This window comes from Diceros bicornis, chromosome 25, assembly GCF_020826845.1.
Source record: "Diceros bicornis minor isolate mBicDic1 chromosome 25, mDicBic1.mat.cur, whole genome shotgun sequence".
Lineage (NCBI taxonomy): Eukaryota > Metazoa > Chordata > Mammalia > Perissodactyla > Rhinocerotidae > Diceros > Diceros bicornis.
Genome location: NC_080764.1, coordinates 12596185 through 12613347, shown reverse-complemented (window position 1 = coordinate 12613347; position 17163 = coordinate 12596185). Strand labels below are relative to the sequence as shown.

Here is a 17163-nt window from a genome sequence, read left to right as displayed (position 1 = left end):
GGAAAATGACCAAGGGTCTCTCCAGCTCCGTGAGGAGACCCCTTGAGCCATGGAATTTAATCAGGAGGTTTGGTTAGGCTCCCTTCCCCCATCTCAGTCCACCCCACAGCAAGGAACCCAGGCTGACCGGAGCCAGGGCTTTTTCCTCCCGGGAGGGTCAGAGGAGACCTGCGCTCTGGGTCTGTCTTTATCCTCCATGCCCCCAGATGGCGGAGAAAGGTGATGGAGGCGGGCCTTCCTTGAGCAGCGGGTTAACTTTGCAGGAGTTTGCTAGGCACGACCCAGGTTCACCCTGCCTCCTGCGAGCCTGAACTCCCAGGATAATAAGCCACTCTGCAGGGGCCCGCCCGTCCCGCCCACCCTGTGTGTTCCAGGCAGCAACTTGCAACACCGGATGAGATGATGAAATTTTTGTCCACTTGGCAAATATTTGCTGAGTACCCTACCCCTCTGTGTCAGGGACCGTCAGGAGTCTCCCAGCATTGTCTGACCAGCTGCACTGGAATGTGTCCATTCCCTGGACCGTTGCCTCGAGGGATCATGGCTCAAAGGCCCCACCCCATCCAGTGGACTGGATAATGAATCCATGTGCTGATTTGGTCCTGGTACCATGGAATCGACTCTGCACAAGGCCCCAGAAGGTCTGCCTTCCAGACCCTTCCGGTCAGAGCCTCAGTCTTGTCTGAAAAATGAGAGCAAACTGCCCTGCCTCACACAGAGTGGGTGTGATGTCAGATAAGGGAAAGCTCAAAACAGTATAAGGTGTCACTCCTGTTGGAGTAACCGCAGCTATATAAGCAGAATGGAGCTTTATTATCCTTAACTCGCGGAGAATGAGTCATTCAGGGAGAGATGAAATTTTTAGGTTAACTGAAGCTTTATAATTTTCTGCACCAAAATTTTTAACATATTAACCTATTGGGGGTGGAACGTGGTATCCTGAGGGTCCCTGAACTCTCAGTGGTTGTTTGCCCACTTCACTGCACAGTGACATCTTCAGGGGCTATGTGCCCCCAAGCTAAATGGCCCCAACTGGTGTGCCCTTCCAGGACTCCCAGCCTTGCAACTCCAAGTTGCCCTTGCTGACTGTCCTTCCTGGTTACTCCCCATCTTCTCCAGAGTCTCCACCTGCCGCTAGGGGCGCCCACTCTCTGCATGATGCCACGGTTCCAGTGGCTTAAACCACTGTGTTGAGCCAGGGACTCTTGACTCCGGGTGTCCAGCAGCTCGCTGGACTCAGATCCCTGTGTCACTGCCTGCTGGGGCCTGACCCTGCTCCTCTGTCCACCTTCCCTGTCCCAGTGCATGGCCACCACCCAGGGGTCCCCTGTGCCCAGACCTGGCAGCAAGTTCTCCAGACTCCATCCCCCTTACCCATAGCCAGTCAGCACCGGGGCCGGTAGGTTTCCCCCTCTATTCCCCCTGCCTCGGTCCAGGTCCCCCACCACCCATGCCCAAGACACACACAGACACAGCCTGTCCCCTCTGTTAATGCCAGCACGCGCCCTCAGGGACAGGCCTTGAACAAGGATCTGGGGACATGGAGGATAAAGACAGAGCCTCAGAGGGGGAATTGGCCTAGGGAGGAGGGGCAGACAGACAGACAGACCATGACCAGTGTGGTGAGGACAGACAGACAGACCACAGCAGGTGTGGTGAGGACAGACAGACAGACCACGGCCACCGGTGTGGTGAGGACAGACAGACCACGGCAGGTGTGGTGAGGAGTATCTGAGAGACGGAACACAGAACAGGAGAGGATGGAGCGTGGTTCTGGGTCTGAGAGGCCCCTCCACAGGGGCCAGCAGCCCCTTCACAAATCCCCTGGACGGTGCCCCCATGCCCCATGTAGAGAAGCAGCAGGGGACGGGGTTCAAAGCACAGCCTTGGAGGCATCGGGACCTCCTGCTCCCTGGCTCTGAATGTGCCTCAGTTTCCTCATCTGTGAGGTGGGGAGAGTCCAGTACCTGCCTCATAGGAACAGATCCATACAAAGCACTAAGAACAGAGCCTGGCACGGTAAGCACCACATACACGTGTGTATTGTGGGAGATCAAGATTTGGCCACCCTGAAATCTCTTTACCTTGATTGTTTTCTCTGAGGGACATTTGACCTCCCCCACTAACTGCCTAAAGAATTTGACATGGTGGCTCCTTCCTGGAACAGATCTTCTATCATGATGGCTATAAAGATAATGTAGGATAAATGTTACAATAGGAAAGGCACCAACAAGCCCATCTTATCAGAAGTTCTGTCTCTCTGGCCACATTCTCTGGATGGCCCTGCAAGGAGTTGCCAGACAAACGTTTACATTTATAAGGGAAATCACCATTTGTAAAGGTATCTCCCTGTCTGTTTTGGGAAGAGTGGGGGATGGCCTCATTTCTAGAGGCTTATCAATGTGGAAGGTGAGGCCTTAAATCTGCATAATAACCTTACTCTTGTTTACTGTGCTTTAGTGGTAATCTCCTGTAACTGACTCTCCCCCCCAACATCCTCCTTTGTCTTTGGCTGAAGATGGTATTTAAGAGGAGAATTCTGCTATTGTGTTGAGAAACGCAGTGTCCCTGCTTTCTCCCATGTATACATGTTATTAAACTTGGTATTATTTTCTCCTGCTAACCTGTCTTGTTAATTATTTGGCCAGCCATAAGAACCTTAAGGAAAAGGGCAGAGGGAGATTCTCCCTCTTCCCCCGACAGTTTTGGCGTAGTCCCCAGGAGCCACACTGGCTGGCAAGTTGCCTTCTCTGGCTGGAAGACCTGCCTTCTCCCTGGACTACTGCAGATGGTGAGATACGGGAACTCCTGACGAAAGCCGGCAAAAGGTAAGACTTCTTACCACGTCAGCCTCCCGGAATCTCTATCTGCGGGGTCCGGCGGAAGGAAGTGGTGAAAATTTTTCTCTTTCTAGATTTAGATTGGCAGGAGAAAATATTTGGGAAACTAGTTTCTTGTGCTTTTAGTGACTCTTGGTTTGAATTTGGTAGAGTACTCTTGGTTTTGATCTTGATCCCTTTTCCTCCCAGAGTAGTCTCTGTCTTGTTCTGTGTCCTGAGAAAACTTGGCTTTGTGACCAGTGAGAATATTCTCGTTGGTCTCCACCGTATGGAAGGTGCATTTACCGGAGTGCACCTTGGTGGCCAGTCGAGTAGACTGGGGTTCCGAACTGTCTCTTTGTCCCGCTGTGCCAAGCTCTCAGGGGAGTTTGTCATAAAAGGCCCAGTCCATAAGGGCTTTTGTCGTCTTAACCTTGGTTGCTTGTTAGTGCTGGAAAAATCCCATTCCAGTATCGCCTGTCCGGTGTCACAGATTAGCGGGTCTGTGACTGGAGGCGTCCCACACTATTATGAGAGACCGGAGCACTACACCATCCTTACCGCCTGTGCAACGAAGGTCTTTACTTTCTCTGAGTATCTTTGGGAGTATATTCTGTAGATCATGGGGGCTACATCATCTGCGCCCTCACCAGGGACGCCTCTTGCGTCCATGGTAAAGATTTATTCTAAGTGTGGAAAGTTACCTCCGGGTCTTTCCTTAAAAAGACTTATTGGATTAAGTCACTATTGGAATAAATATACAAATGAAGATCCTACTCGTCAATGGCCAGACAACGGATCCTTTGAATTGGAAAAAACTTCTAAATTGGGGGAAAAAAAGTGTTTTGAGAGCTCTCACATAATTATTTATTTGGTACCTAAGAAAAGGCCAGAAAAAAGAAGAAAAAAATTTGAATAGCCTTAAGACCTTGACTCAGGTCACAATTAAATTGAGAACATGTAAAAGTGTAAGAGTTGATAAGATTATAAAGGTTAAAATGTTTGAGCTAATTTTATATAAAGAGGTTACATCAACTTTGCCTAAGTATGTTTTAAAATGTCTGATTGGGAATGCTTCCCTTGTCCAAAATTATAAGACCAAGACCTATTGATAAAAGTCTTAATAAAAACTATGTCTAGAGGTATAAGAGGTGATGAAATTTACATAAAATTTTGTAGGAAAAAACTGATGTTATTTCTATTACAAAACTGGTTAACAAAAATAGTAATTTAAATGATGGCTAATTTTATCTGAAGTCTTGTAGGCAATCTAAATAATTCTTGAGAATAAGTAACTAAATAGTTGTAAAAAAAGATAAATGTTGGGTGAACTTTAAACAATAATTATATGTTATGGTGGTTACAGCTTCCAAACTCTTTTTGGTGACTTAAAACTTTAGAGTTTTGCTAAATTTTATGATAATAATTCAGTTGTAGATCATTTCCAAATAAGATATTAGACATTGATTGCTAAACTTACGTTTGTCTACATTTGGCTTTTCATTACAGGAAAACTAAAAGGTGTTTGGGGTCTATTGGTAAACATGTGTTTTATTAAAAGATTGTACTATCTTTTACTGTACTAAAGAAAGTAACATATTTCTAGAAGTTATAAAGTGTTTATAAATTTTCCAAGCCACAAGATACTAATGTAAAAGAAAGTTTATAATTGTTTACTTAGTTTTTACTTACAAATTAAGGTTTCTAAGGGTTAAAATTTCTGATTAGTATATGTGATTGAAGATACTAAATATTAAGAAAAATATGTCTGTGTACAAGGAAAATAAGATATATAAAGGAACAAAAAATAGAAATATTTTGTTTGATTGATTAAGAAAGATAAATTTGTCCTCAAGTACTAGGAGGGAAAAGAAAGACATGGGACAAATTCTAAATGTAAAAAAGAAGTTATAAAAAGTTTGTAGAAGAGGAATTCTGGAAAAAGAGTTTTATGCATGGTCAAGTTGGCTAAGATTAAAATAAATTTAATTAAGTAAATGAGTTTTAATAGCAGAAGTAAGCTGGTGCAAAATTAAAATTTGGTCTTCTGTCTCTTAAAAGGATAATTTGCTTAAACTTGATAAAGAGGTTATAAAAGATTTTTCTTTACCTTTGGGTAAGTCTACCTAAAAGAGAGAGAAAAAAAAAAAACCTGTTAAGATAATTTCCTGTGTTCAAAAGACTGAGGTCTCTCTATTAAGGCTTTTTAGACTGTTAATGCTCTGTTTGCTTTGACTTTTTATATTTTTGACAAGCTCCCCAAAATTCATATCTTAAATAAAGTCTTTTTTTTACTTTTTTTCTTTGAGAATTTTCAAAGGGCCCTGGAACTTCTCAAAGAAATTTGCTCTCTTCCTATAAAGAGAAAGATACTAAACTTATTAGGCTTATTCAGTATGTTAAATTATATGGAAAGCATTGTCAGACAAGTGATGATAAGCCTGCTTAGGTGGTATTATGTGGGTAAATGTTATTGATATAGGTGTTTTAAAATTGTATAACATTACTGAAATTCTGATCTGTCCTGGTTATCAGTCATAATTCTGGTTATTATTATTTTAAAGTGTTGTATGTCACAAAATTAACCAAATTTCTTTGTCAATTGCCATTTTGAGGTCTTGTTGTTTACAGACATTTCTTTGCTCTAATGCTTTTGCAAAATGTTTCAACTTCAGAAAAAATTCATGGAAAGGACTCTGACATTTACACTAAAATACAGGTTTCTGACAAACTTTCTGATCATAAAACTGAACTGGGTAAAAAATTACAGAAATCTGATAGAGAAACTGATAACTTCATGAAGCTGCTAACAAAAAGATTGGGATCAAGAATAGATTACACAAGACTGAATAAACTGATAAAGATGATTATAATTTTTATGATTTTTGATTTAAAGTATTGCTGAATTTTTAATGTTTTGTTTTTTCAGATTTAAAGAAAACTTTTTTCTCTTTTCTCCTGAGCTAGCTATGACATAACAATTTGGTAAATGATACTTTTGTAAGTAAAATTAAAATATTTATCTTTTTCTCTCTATCTGATCCCTCAAATTTAGAAACTCTTAGTGAGTATTGTTGTTTTCATGGCAACATAGTTATTTATATAAGTTCAATAAAAATCTGTTCTCCTTATAACAAGACACAATTAAAAACACTGGTTATATTACCAAGGTTGTGACTAGAACATCATATTTGCGATATAACCATACAGATTTTGAAGAATGAAGATTAGAATTTATAAAATAAAGCCACGTGGAAATATTGGCCTGGTACCTTATGTTCCAAGCAACACTTACCAGGATAAGTAAAAAATGTCACTTATCTGGCAGGTACAAAGAACCTTGAAATATTTTGGGGGAACCTCGAAAGAGAGGAATTCACCCAAATCTGTAGGTATTACAGGCGAAGTCTGATGACAAAATCCTTGGCTTGGCTTTCCTGGCCTTGAGAGGCCTTTAAAGTTCAATGTGAGATTCGTTATAAAAAGTTCCAGCAAAGCAGATTTAAAAGAGCCCATGTGATCAATTGCTATTCTTGCTGTACTTATGTAAATAATTGGGCCAACTCTATTAGAACTAGACTTATTTTGCAAACTAGTTAGTTTTAATTTGGCTATCTTAATAAAAATGAGGGTGATTTTAGAGAAAAAAATTATATTTCAGTAAAAACTATAGTATACATTTGTGGATATTAGATCCTAGTTTTGTTAATTGTCTTTTGAGGTTTTTGTTTTATAGCTGTTGACTGGACTGGATCCTGATTTCTTCTAGTCTCCTAAAATATCTGGCTACAGATCTCCAAACTAACGTTTTTGATTTTTTCCATCATTGTCATTTGAAATCACTGAAAACTGAACCTGCCCTTTTTCCTGAAGCCTTACAAACTGAAGCTGATAGACTTAATATAAACTTAAGAGATTACCCGATGACATCATCAGAGACATTTTAAACTGCAAAAGGTGCTTTGACGCTGACATCTAAAAATCTTCTTAACTGGCTGTCCTCTGAACTCAGAAACTGCTTTACAACTTGCTCCAACCATTAACCTTGTTTTTCTTTCATTTACATAAAAACGCTTCTATTAAATACCTGATTGCTTGCTTCCATAATATAGGCGTAACCTTGAGAGCCCACCTGCATCACCACCTTCCAAAAGGAACTTAATTGAACTGATCTATTATCAGGACTAAGAAATGTGTTCAGTGAGATGAAACAATCTACCAACTCAGCTTCCGGACTATGAAACTTCTTTAAGTTTCAAAAGGACTGTGAAACTTTTAGTTTCAAAGGCGGGACGGTGGGAGATCAAGATTTGGCCACCCTGAAATCTCTTTACCTTGATTGTTTTCTCTGAGGGACATTTGACCTCCCCCACTAACTGCCTAAAGAATTTGACATGGTGGCTCCTTCCTGGAACAGATCTTCTATCATGATGGCTATAAAGATAATGTAGGATAAATGTTACAATAGGAAAGGCACCAACAAGCCCATCTTATCAGAAGTTCTGTCTCTCTGGCCACATTCTCTGGATGGCCCTGCAAGGAGTTGCCAGACAAACATTTACATTTATAAGGGAAATCTCCATTTGTAAAGGTATCTCCCTGTCTGTTTTGGGAAGAGTGGGGGATGGCCTCATTTCTAGAGGCTTATCAATGTGGAAGGTGAGGGCTTAAATCTGCATAATAACCTTACTCTTGTTTACTGTGCTTTAGTGGTAATCTCCTGTGACTACCACCCCCCCAACATCCTCCTTTGTCATTGGCTGAACATGGTATTTAAGAGGAGAATTCTGCTATTGTGTTGAGAAACACAGTGTCCCTGCTTTCTCCCATGTATACATGTTATTAAACTTGGTATTATTTTCTCCTGCTAACCTGTCTTGTTAATTATTTGGCCAGCCATAAGAACCTTAAGGAAAAGGGCAGAGGGAGATTCTCCCTCTTCCCCAGACGGTTTCATTACTATTACTAATGTTCTGTCCTACTCCTCACTCCTGCCTCCTTGTGCTGCCAGCCTGTATGCCCCTGAGGGTGACACGTCTTATTCATGGTTCTCTTCCTGGCCTAGCACAATAACTGACATGGATGGGGCTTAATGAATGTTTGACGTATACATAAGTACCCCGGTGGGGCTGAGAGAGACCCTAACAGCCCCTCCTATTTAGCCAGCTCTTTCCAAGTCCCGGGAGGATGCTAAGTGTTTTGTATCCATTTACTCGAACAACTCTGAGAAATAGGAGTTCTTATCCCCTATTTTACAGGGAAGGAAGGTCGGGGTTTAGAGAGGCCAGGGGACTCGCCTGAGGTCACAGGCAGGTTAGGGCTGGGATTGGATATGTGGATGGAATGACTACCGGGCACTCATCCACTGCAAGACAGAATGGGGAGGGGTCACAGAAGAGGAGTGGAGGTTTTCTCTGGGGGGGGCGGGTCATAAGCCCCCGACAAACTCACTCACACATGCTCACACCTTTGCTCCCAGGTGAGGAATAAGGGACCCGGAGGCTGACTGCCCCCCCCCCGGGCTAGATGTGCGGCATCTAACTCTGTGAGGGTTTCTCCAGGACTCGTAGAAAAGATGTACTGCTTCTCTTGACAGAACATAGTAGCAATCGGCAGAGAAAAATGCAAGGAAGGAGGCAATCATCGGTGCTAAAAACCAGGCACAGTAATTAGCTGAAAGCATGTGATAAACTGCAGAATTGTGTGGCCCAGAACGAGACGGGAGGGGCTTCCTGGAGTTCCCAGGTGAGCTGCGTATCAGAGCCTTCATGGAGCTGGTGCAGTGGGGAGTAAATACCCAGATGAGGCTGGTGCTGTGCACGTCCACTCTTCCTTCCCAGCCTCGTCCCCTGCCCGCCTCCGTTCCCTCTCACTCCTGCCTCTCAAAGCCTTTCCTCATTTCTGAACCACGAAAGGCTTGAAAATCACATGCACCTACTGACAGATACACTTACCCTGCGACCCAGCAAGCCCACATCCAAGAACTTACCCAGAAGATACATCTCCAACAATACAAAAATGCTTATGCAGAATTGAGTAACTTGTTATGGCATTATTTGTAATCGTAAAATATTAGAAACAACCTAAATATATTTAAGTGTAAATATATAGAAGAATGGTTGAATAAACGATGGTCATTCACACAATGGAGTGCTGGGCAGATGTAAAAAGATTGAGGAAGATCCCCATGAAACGCTGTGGACTGATTTCTGGATATTTTGTTAAGTGAAAAAAGCAAAGTGCAAAAGAGTATCCATAGTGTGTTACCTTTGTGTAAGAAAGAAGGGGAAATAAGAAAGTATATATGTATGTATTCATTCCTGCAAAAAGAAACAGTAAGAATAAACCAGAAATTGACTACCTATGGGGATGAATGGGAATAGAGTGGGACAGATGGGGACACTTGTCTACTTTTCTGTATGTGACTTCTTGCATAGTTTTGACTTTTGGAAGTGTGTTATGTTTTGCGTATTCAAAAAATTAAATTAACAAAGATGGGGGAATGAAATGTTAACACAAATGGAAACAAATAAACTTAACTCTACCTCAAATGGGTAACATAACCACACTGAACAGGCAAGATAGGAACCAACCCAGTTACCGCCCCCTTCTCTCTCTGCACCAGGTAACTCTTGAACATGGTATTTTGGCTATGTGGACTATAATCCTCAGTCAAAAGATAAAAGGCAAAACAAAACAGAACAAAACCACTGCAAATAAATATTGAACTTTTGTTCATAGGTTTGTTTTTCACAGCGTTGTGGGTTACCAATTATGAAACCAGGACTGAGCAAATAAGTAAATATATTGCGGATACTGGGAACCGAGATTTTTCCCTAAACAAACATTGAAAGGAAGAAGGTTAGAATATGGATTCTGTGGTGCTGGGTTGGAATTGAAGGTATAGGTGTGAACTCAGGATTTCTAAGATAGAGAAATAGATATTGTGCGTGTGTGTGTGCTGTAAAGATGACGTGAGTGGAGCCATATTAAAATAGAGCCGGAGCCGTTTCAGAGGAATTGCCTTGCAAGTCTTGTTTTCTTTATCTTCCAAACTGGACCAAACCGCCAACACTCCAAGAAGGCAGTAAGGACGAGAATAGCCTGTTTGTAAGGACGGATGAAACTGGACTTTGCCGATGACCGAATCGCTAACCAATAAATGAAGGACAAGTCTAGCCTCACCCCATCTAGCACCAACGAACTCTTCTTAAATATGACTTACCTCATCTTCCTCCCTTTCTCCCACTAAAACCCTGAGCCCCTCTCCTGTAATCAGGACATAATTTGGGTTTCTGTCTGAATCTGTGCTCCCTTAATTGCAATTCTCTGATCCCAAATAAACACTTTGCCTCTTAAACTGGTTTCTGTTTTTGTGGGTTGACAGTACACATGCACGCATGTTTCCTACCTCTAGCTCGGTTCCCTGAGGCCAGGAAGGAACGATACCCTAGTGCAGTGAGCCTACCTAGGGCTCAGGTCTTGGCTCTAAATACCATTATCCATCAAAAGGAACTGAGCTGCAGGGACCAGGAAAGTACCACGTGAGCCTGGATCATTTTGCTGGGCCAGACACTAAGGAAGTGCTCCAAGAGTGATGGGGACGTATCAAAGGGATACAGGAGCCAGGGGAGGGAGGAATGGGAAGTTATTATTTGATGGATACAGATTTCAGTTTTCAAGATGAAAAGGGATGGCGGTGGTGGTTGCACAGCAATGTGAACGCACTTAATGCCACTGAACTGTACACTTAAAATGGTTAAGATGGTATAGAGGAAAATCTTGTCCTCTACCCTCTTAGGTTTGTGCTTGGAGGCCTGTGAATTAAACTGACAAAAAACAAATTAGCAAAAGAAAAGACAGATTTTAATCACATACATACCTACAGGAATTCACAAAGAAATGTGACTCAAGGAGGGAATTTGGGGTTTATACTCCATCTTACTAAGGGAAAGGGAGGGGGAGAGGGGCACTTAGAGGAAAACAAATGACTTCTTAATAGGGGAAGGGAGAAGGCGCACTTATGGGAAAATGTATTACTTTTAGGAAAGATAAATGGGTCCTTAGGAGAATAGGTTGGAGATGTGATAGTTTTGTGACAATGTCTGTTTAGGTGTGGTGGGGACTTCCAGTCTCCAGCGGTAAGAGTCAGTCTTCCCTGCTTGCTCCTGGAGAGGGTACTTATGACATTTAAGTTCTTTTCAGTACTTTTAAGAGTCGCTGCTCTTAGGCTGATAAAGGAGTTCAGGAAAAAAGCCTATTCTCAAATGCGTTCGGCTCAAAATACTTCTGATGCCACAGTGGCGTATTCTGGACCTCTTCAATGGTAACTTTTATGTTAAGTGTATTTTACCACAATTTTAAAAAAAGATGAAGTGTTTTTATTTAAGAACCTGTTTTAAAAAAGGGATACGGGAGCCAGCTTGGAGGGGTTTCCCATTGACCAAATCTTAGACAACTTGAGCAATAAAATACATAATAATAGTAACAGATTATAACCCATAGAATAAAATAAGAATCCAAGAGTTCATTCTGTTATAAATGAATGAATGAATGAATGAATGAATGAGGGAGAAGGGAAATATCTCCCTTACAAGAGAATGCCACCTAATAAATGTAGAGGGGATGATGGAATTAGAAGCATCACGATTTGGCAATCATCATAGTTATAATTATAGCAAGAATCATCAATGAATACTAAAATGAGTGATGAGATAAATTAATTGGATGGAAAACGGGATATTGACATAGTCTCAGTGTATCTCCCCCCAAGATACTGATTAATTCAAAGGGACAAAGAGTACAGATCAGCTGACACCACCCTAACAAAACGATCCAAGTTAACCTCCAGTGATGGCAGAAACTGACACGTGCACCTCCTGATTAGGATGCCCCGGGAAGAACAGCATCACTGCTGGGAATTCCTGCCCAAAATGCACTCAGTGAATCTAATCATGAGGAAAAATCGGACAAATCCAAATTGAGAGCCGTTCTACAAAATGAACAGACTATACTCTTCAAAAATGGAAGACAAAGACAGAGGAGCTGTTCCACGTTAGAAGGAGACTAAAGAGACACAATAAGTGAATGCAATGCATTCCGGATTGGATTTTAATTTTTTTTCTTTTGCTATAAAGGAAATTAGTGGGACAAACGGAGATTTGAAGAAATCTGTAGAGAAGTTAATGGTATTGTGTCAATGTTAATTTCCTGACTTTGATCATTGGACTGCGGTTGTGTAAAAGAACCTCCTTACTTTTAGACCACACTAAAGAGTTTAGGAGTGCCTAAAGGTCATTAACTCTGCAATTTACTCTCAAAGGGTTCAGAAAAACAAGGAAGGAGCGAGAGAGAATGAAAAATCAAATGTAGTAAAATGTTAACATTCGGTGAATCTGGGTAAAGGCTCTACCAGAATTCTTTGTATTATTTTTTGCACCTTTTCTCTAAGTCTGAAATGACTTCAAAATAAAAAGCTATTTTTGAAACGCAGGTTTTCCTGATTCCGTTTCAGCCAGGGCTGCTAGCTGCACCCACGTTCTAAAACAACGTGCTAGACCATCTAAAGCAGTTCTTTCAACCCAGGTGGTTGAGAACTAGTTTGAGAAACCTTAGGAGACCTCACCTCCTGCCTACAGCAGAGAGAGGAGAGATGCCAGCGGGAGCGGGTGGAAGGCAGAGGGAGGCTTTCTCCAGAGGCAGATGCTGGGGTGTCTGCTCCACATTACTTCTCCTACCCCTGCGGGGGAGGTGTATGGGGCACCTCCCCTCTCTGCAGGCTGAGTGAGAGGGCCTTGGAGGAGGCCATTTGCAGAGTTGGACCTGTGTGTCCTGTATCCTGGGGGCGGGACCCATGCCTGGAAAAGCCTGCAGATGAGATGCTGGCCTGGCTGGCTGCTTGGTTCTGGAATCAGGAGATGCAGCTGTGCAGGGTGAGCCTTGTCAGGGCAGAGCATGCCTGTGGCTTCCCAGGGACCAGCTGAGGACCTGGGTGAAGAGAGATGGCTTGGAGCTGTCCAGAAGGGACTTTGTGGGAGGAGGCCCTGCCCAGGAAGGAAACAGCAGTGTGAGCCACTTCTAAAAACGGGGGTGCCAAAGAACCCCCAGAACAATCCACCAGAAAGAAACAAGCCACCTTGAATCATTGCTCTGGCCAGAGCAAAGCCACACCAGAGGACGTGGGGGCCAGGCAAGGAAAATCTTTCTTTTCCCACTCCACCCTACGCTGGCTGTGGAAGAGGCAAGGTGGTCGGGAGTGGAGGAGCAGAAGGAGAATCGGGGGGCCTGGACAGCGCACAGAACACCTCTAGGGTCCCTCCTCTGTAAAAGGCCATTAAAGTCACATCTCCCTGTTGGGTTAGGATTTAAAGAGATAATCCACTCAAGTGCCTGGCGCAGAGCTGGGCCCAGGGAAGTGCTCATAAATGTCCCTCTGGCCGCAGGGTCGGGGGTCCAAGGGGCCCAGAGGGATGGGCAGTAGATTGCTGGTTCTGTGCAATTCCTGTTTCCAGCTTTATCACCAGATTCCGGACTCAAGCTGTGGAATGACATCCACAGGAACCCGAGGGACGTCTGCGGGCAAGAGTCGGGTCCCTGGAGGAGGCTGGTGAGAGTGAGCCACCGTCAGGGCCTCAGTCCCCAGCAGCTTAGCTTCTGAGAAGGGACCGATAGGAGCAGACGGACCGCGTGGGCGGGGTGAGCAGGGCACCACGCAGGAGGCTCTCCGAGGCCGCGGGCAGGCTGGTGCGCCCCCTGCTGGTGAGGCCGAATCGCCGGCCACACTCCCGCCGGGTCAGGACAGGCCGGGGGCCCGCTGTCGAAGAGCAGCGCCCAGGCTGAGCTGGTCCAGCAGGGCCCGGACCGCGCAGCGTCACGGCCAGCCCCAGCTGGACTTCTGTGCAAACTGGAGAAAGGCACCCTCCCTCCAGACACTTGCCTGCCCTTTCGCAATGCGAATGGCGCCCCCTGGAGTCTGAAAACAGTACGAGCTCTGTCTGTGAGCTCTTCAAGAGGAGGGGCCGCCGTCTCCATTTCTTAAACTGTAAAGCCCAGTAATTGGGGGAGGCTTGGTGAATGCCTGTTGACAATTACAGCAAGTTCTAGGTAAAAGCATCGCAGCGTTATCTTATAAATATTCCAGTCTGTGGCTCTCTCTGAGCCCCATCTGTAAAATGGGCATAGTAATACTGAAGGATACTTCTAGTGTGGCTTGGCACACAGTAGGTGCTCAGTTATAATAGCTAACATTTACTGCACGTAATAACACTAAGAAGTACGAATAACACTACGATGTAAATATTGCAAACGGTGTGAAGTGAGGGTTGAAGAGGTTACTTAACTCACCAGCCACAGGTCTCACAGCCAGGGAGCCAGAGATTCAAAGCCTGGACCCTGGGCCTCTGCAAGCCTGTTCGAATATTTCTGGCTGGTCAGGACACAGTCTCTTTGACTGGACATGCCTGTTTCTCTCCTCAAGTGACCCGAAAAGGTGCCGACTCAGAACCAACAACCAAGGTAAGAGGCGGAACCACCAGCCAGGCAGTGATAGGACTGGATTTGATATAAAGAGCAACAACCAAAAGAAAGTGTCGAGACTCATCAGATGTCAGAACATTCTGAACTTGGGGAGGAGGAGGACTGGATCCAAAACCCCCAGCAGGGAGGAATGACATCTTAGTCATGGGACTGACAGCGGATGTGAAATGAGCCACTCAGATGTGGGGGATGCTGCTGAGAAGACAGGAAGGTTCAAAACAGGACGCACCAAGGAGCTCGGGCGAGAACTCCGGGACGCGTTTATGCTCCTTCAGCTGTGTCTGGTGTAGAGAGACTCCAGGTCACTTTTGGTCTTGGGGGTTTACGTGAGGACGTGGCAGCCGCTTGGCTCTGGAGCCTGCATCATCTGGGGTGGCCTTTCTCTCTGCCTGTTCTCCAAGCCCAGCAGGGACGAGCTGGTCAGGCTAGTTCATGCCTGGTCCATGGGAACGGACCCTCGGGGGCAGCCTTTGGCTCAGGCACAGATCTGGGGTCCAGACAACAATAGACAAGGTGGCCGTTTTCAGGAAAGCCAATATTCACTGACGCCTGGCTCAGGTGGTGTGCTGAGTGCTCTTCGCGTGTTAGCTCACTGACTCCTCACAACAACTGCCTGAGCTAGATGCTATTATTATTCCCAATTTAGAAATGGGGAAACTGAGGTTCAGAGAGGTTAAGTGACTTTCCCAAGGTCACCCAGCTAGCAATCTGAAAAGCTTGGGCTGGCATCCTTGTCTGGGAGCCTGTGCCCCTTAACCACCTCTGTCCTGTCTCCCTTAGAGGTTAAATTCAGAGCCATATTAAAGGACATCTGAAAGCTGCTCTTCCCAGAAGGGGACAGCAGGGGGCAGTGTAACCAGTAGGCATTTGAAGCTTGGCCCTCCCCCAGGGTAACCATCACCCCAGAAAACATCCAAGGAATGTTCGGTTTTATCCTCTAATCGGGGAAGACATGTGAAAACCTATGAAGAGTGCCAGTCCGTGGTTACACACAGGACTGTCTGGGATTCTATGTTTAGTTAAAGCCTCTTGCACCCAGCTCCCCACACGGAAGCCCCGTCTAGGCCAGGGACCACCTCTGACGTCTTCATCACTGTGTTTCAATATCAGCCGCATAGTTGGCGCTCAACAAACGGTGATGGCGCTGAATGATGGTTGGTGGGAGGGAGGGGCTAAGAGTCACTTTCCAGGGGTGGGTGTACCCTCCCCACCCATCAGTGCTCTGCCACCCAAACGTGGCCTCCTCCAGACAAAGCCCAGACATGGGCGGGGATGTGGTAGCATCTATCAGCTCTATTTAAGGGCCTCGGGTCCTGCCACCTGGTTCTTGGCTGTGTCCCTCATCGGTGAGGTTGTTGCTTCAGGTGGGGACATTTTACGTGCTCACTGACGAGATGCTGGTTTCCAGGGACAGGTGGGGCCCTCTGAGGAAGGAGGTGGTGAGACTGGCTCAGTCAAAGCCTCTCCCTCCCCTCTGGGACCAAAAGTGCTGGCCCAGCCTCCCCCACACCTCCAGGGCCCCGGCCCCTGGGACCCCTCCTGTGGCACCACAGTGACGAGCCCCCCGCACTGGGCTCAGACCCCAGAGTGACCTAAATTGCAGTCTGACCAGTCACTCCCTGCCTACAACCCTTCAGTGGATAAAGAATTATTCCCTGCTCTAGTTCTGTTTTAGCGAACAATGGCTGAGGGCTCCCTAAGTTCCTGGAGTGCAGCTGATCTTTCAAGACCAGTTCACATCCCACTTCATTCATTCATTCATTCATTCATTCAATATCTTAAATGCCAGGGACTATACTGGGTGTTCCACAGACGTTATGGAATTTAATCTTCCCAACAACGCTCTCGAGTAGCATTCTATTATAATTCCCATTTTGCAAAAGAGAACACTGAGGCTCAGAGAGGAAGTGGCTCCAGATCACACTGGTGAGTTCTCAGCTGCAGGGTTCTAGCAGCTTCCACCCATTCCCTGTCAAGGTGCAAGGCTTCATGCAGAAAGCAAAGCCTTAGGAGGTCACAGAACTTCCCCCCAGCACAGGGCCAGGCTGCGCAGTGTGCAGGGCCTGTGTGTGTGACACTGGGATCCATGAGGGGAGCCTCAGACCCCTCCCCCTTAATCCAGGCCCAGGACTGCAACATGGGGAGGAAGTTAAGGAGGACAGCTTCCCCTCAGCCCTTGTCCCTCCCTCCCCCCTCCTACAGTACCTAGGACAGGGTCAGTCCCACCTCCCAGGTATCTGGCTTAGAAGGGGACCCAATCCCTCCTCACCCTCCCGAATTATGGATGGAAAACTGAGACCTCTCCCAACACCTCAGCCTCCAAAAGCTGGGTTGAAAACCCAGTTCTCCTGACTTTGAGCCAGTGCCCTCTCCACTCTGTCTCCCTAGAAATCTCTCCCAGGGAGTGCTGACAATGGTAGGGGAGCAGGGAAGGGGCTTGGTGGTGCAAATGCACTGGGAACCCACCTGGGTTCGTGCCGGTCACTTCACTGCTACGTCCCCATCTGTAAAATGGGTACAGTAACACCAACCTCACAGGGCTGCTGAGAGCTTCAGTGAATAATATAGACCCACAGAGCATCTGGAATAGAGAAGGTGCTCAGCCAGCCTTAAGCCCAACTGTGTTGTCAGAAAGAACTTATGTGGGGAAAGGACCAGCTCCCCTTCCCCACTCCCTCCCACACTAAGGGCAGAATGAAAGAATACTGGAAGACAGACACGGATAAACAGCATGGCAATTCCAGGAGGGAAAAGTCTCTTCCCATATCGCCTGTTTGATAACCCAGACCGGACAAAGGGAGAACAATCA

The 17163-nt window shown here is 45.3% G+C and overlaps 1 long non-coding RNA gene across 1 annotated transcript; it reads left to right on the top strand.

The window, feature by feature from the left end:
• The first annotated feature begins 2640 nt into the window (after positions 1-2640).
• On the top strand, positions 2641-6456 carry LOC131421676 (uncharacterized). Its single transcript, XR_009223930.1, has 2 exons — positions 2641-2828; positions 5495-6456. It is a non-coding gene; the product is annotated as an uncharacterized LOC131421676 (long non-coding RNA).
• The last annotated feature ends 10707 nt before the right edge of the window (positions 6457-17163 follow it).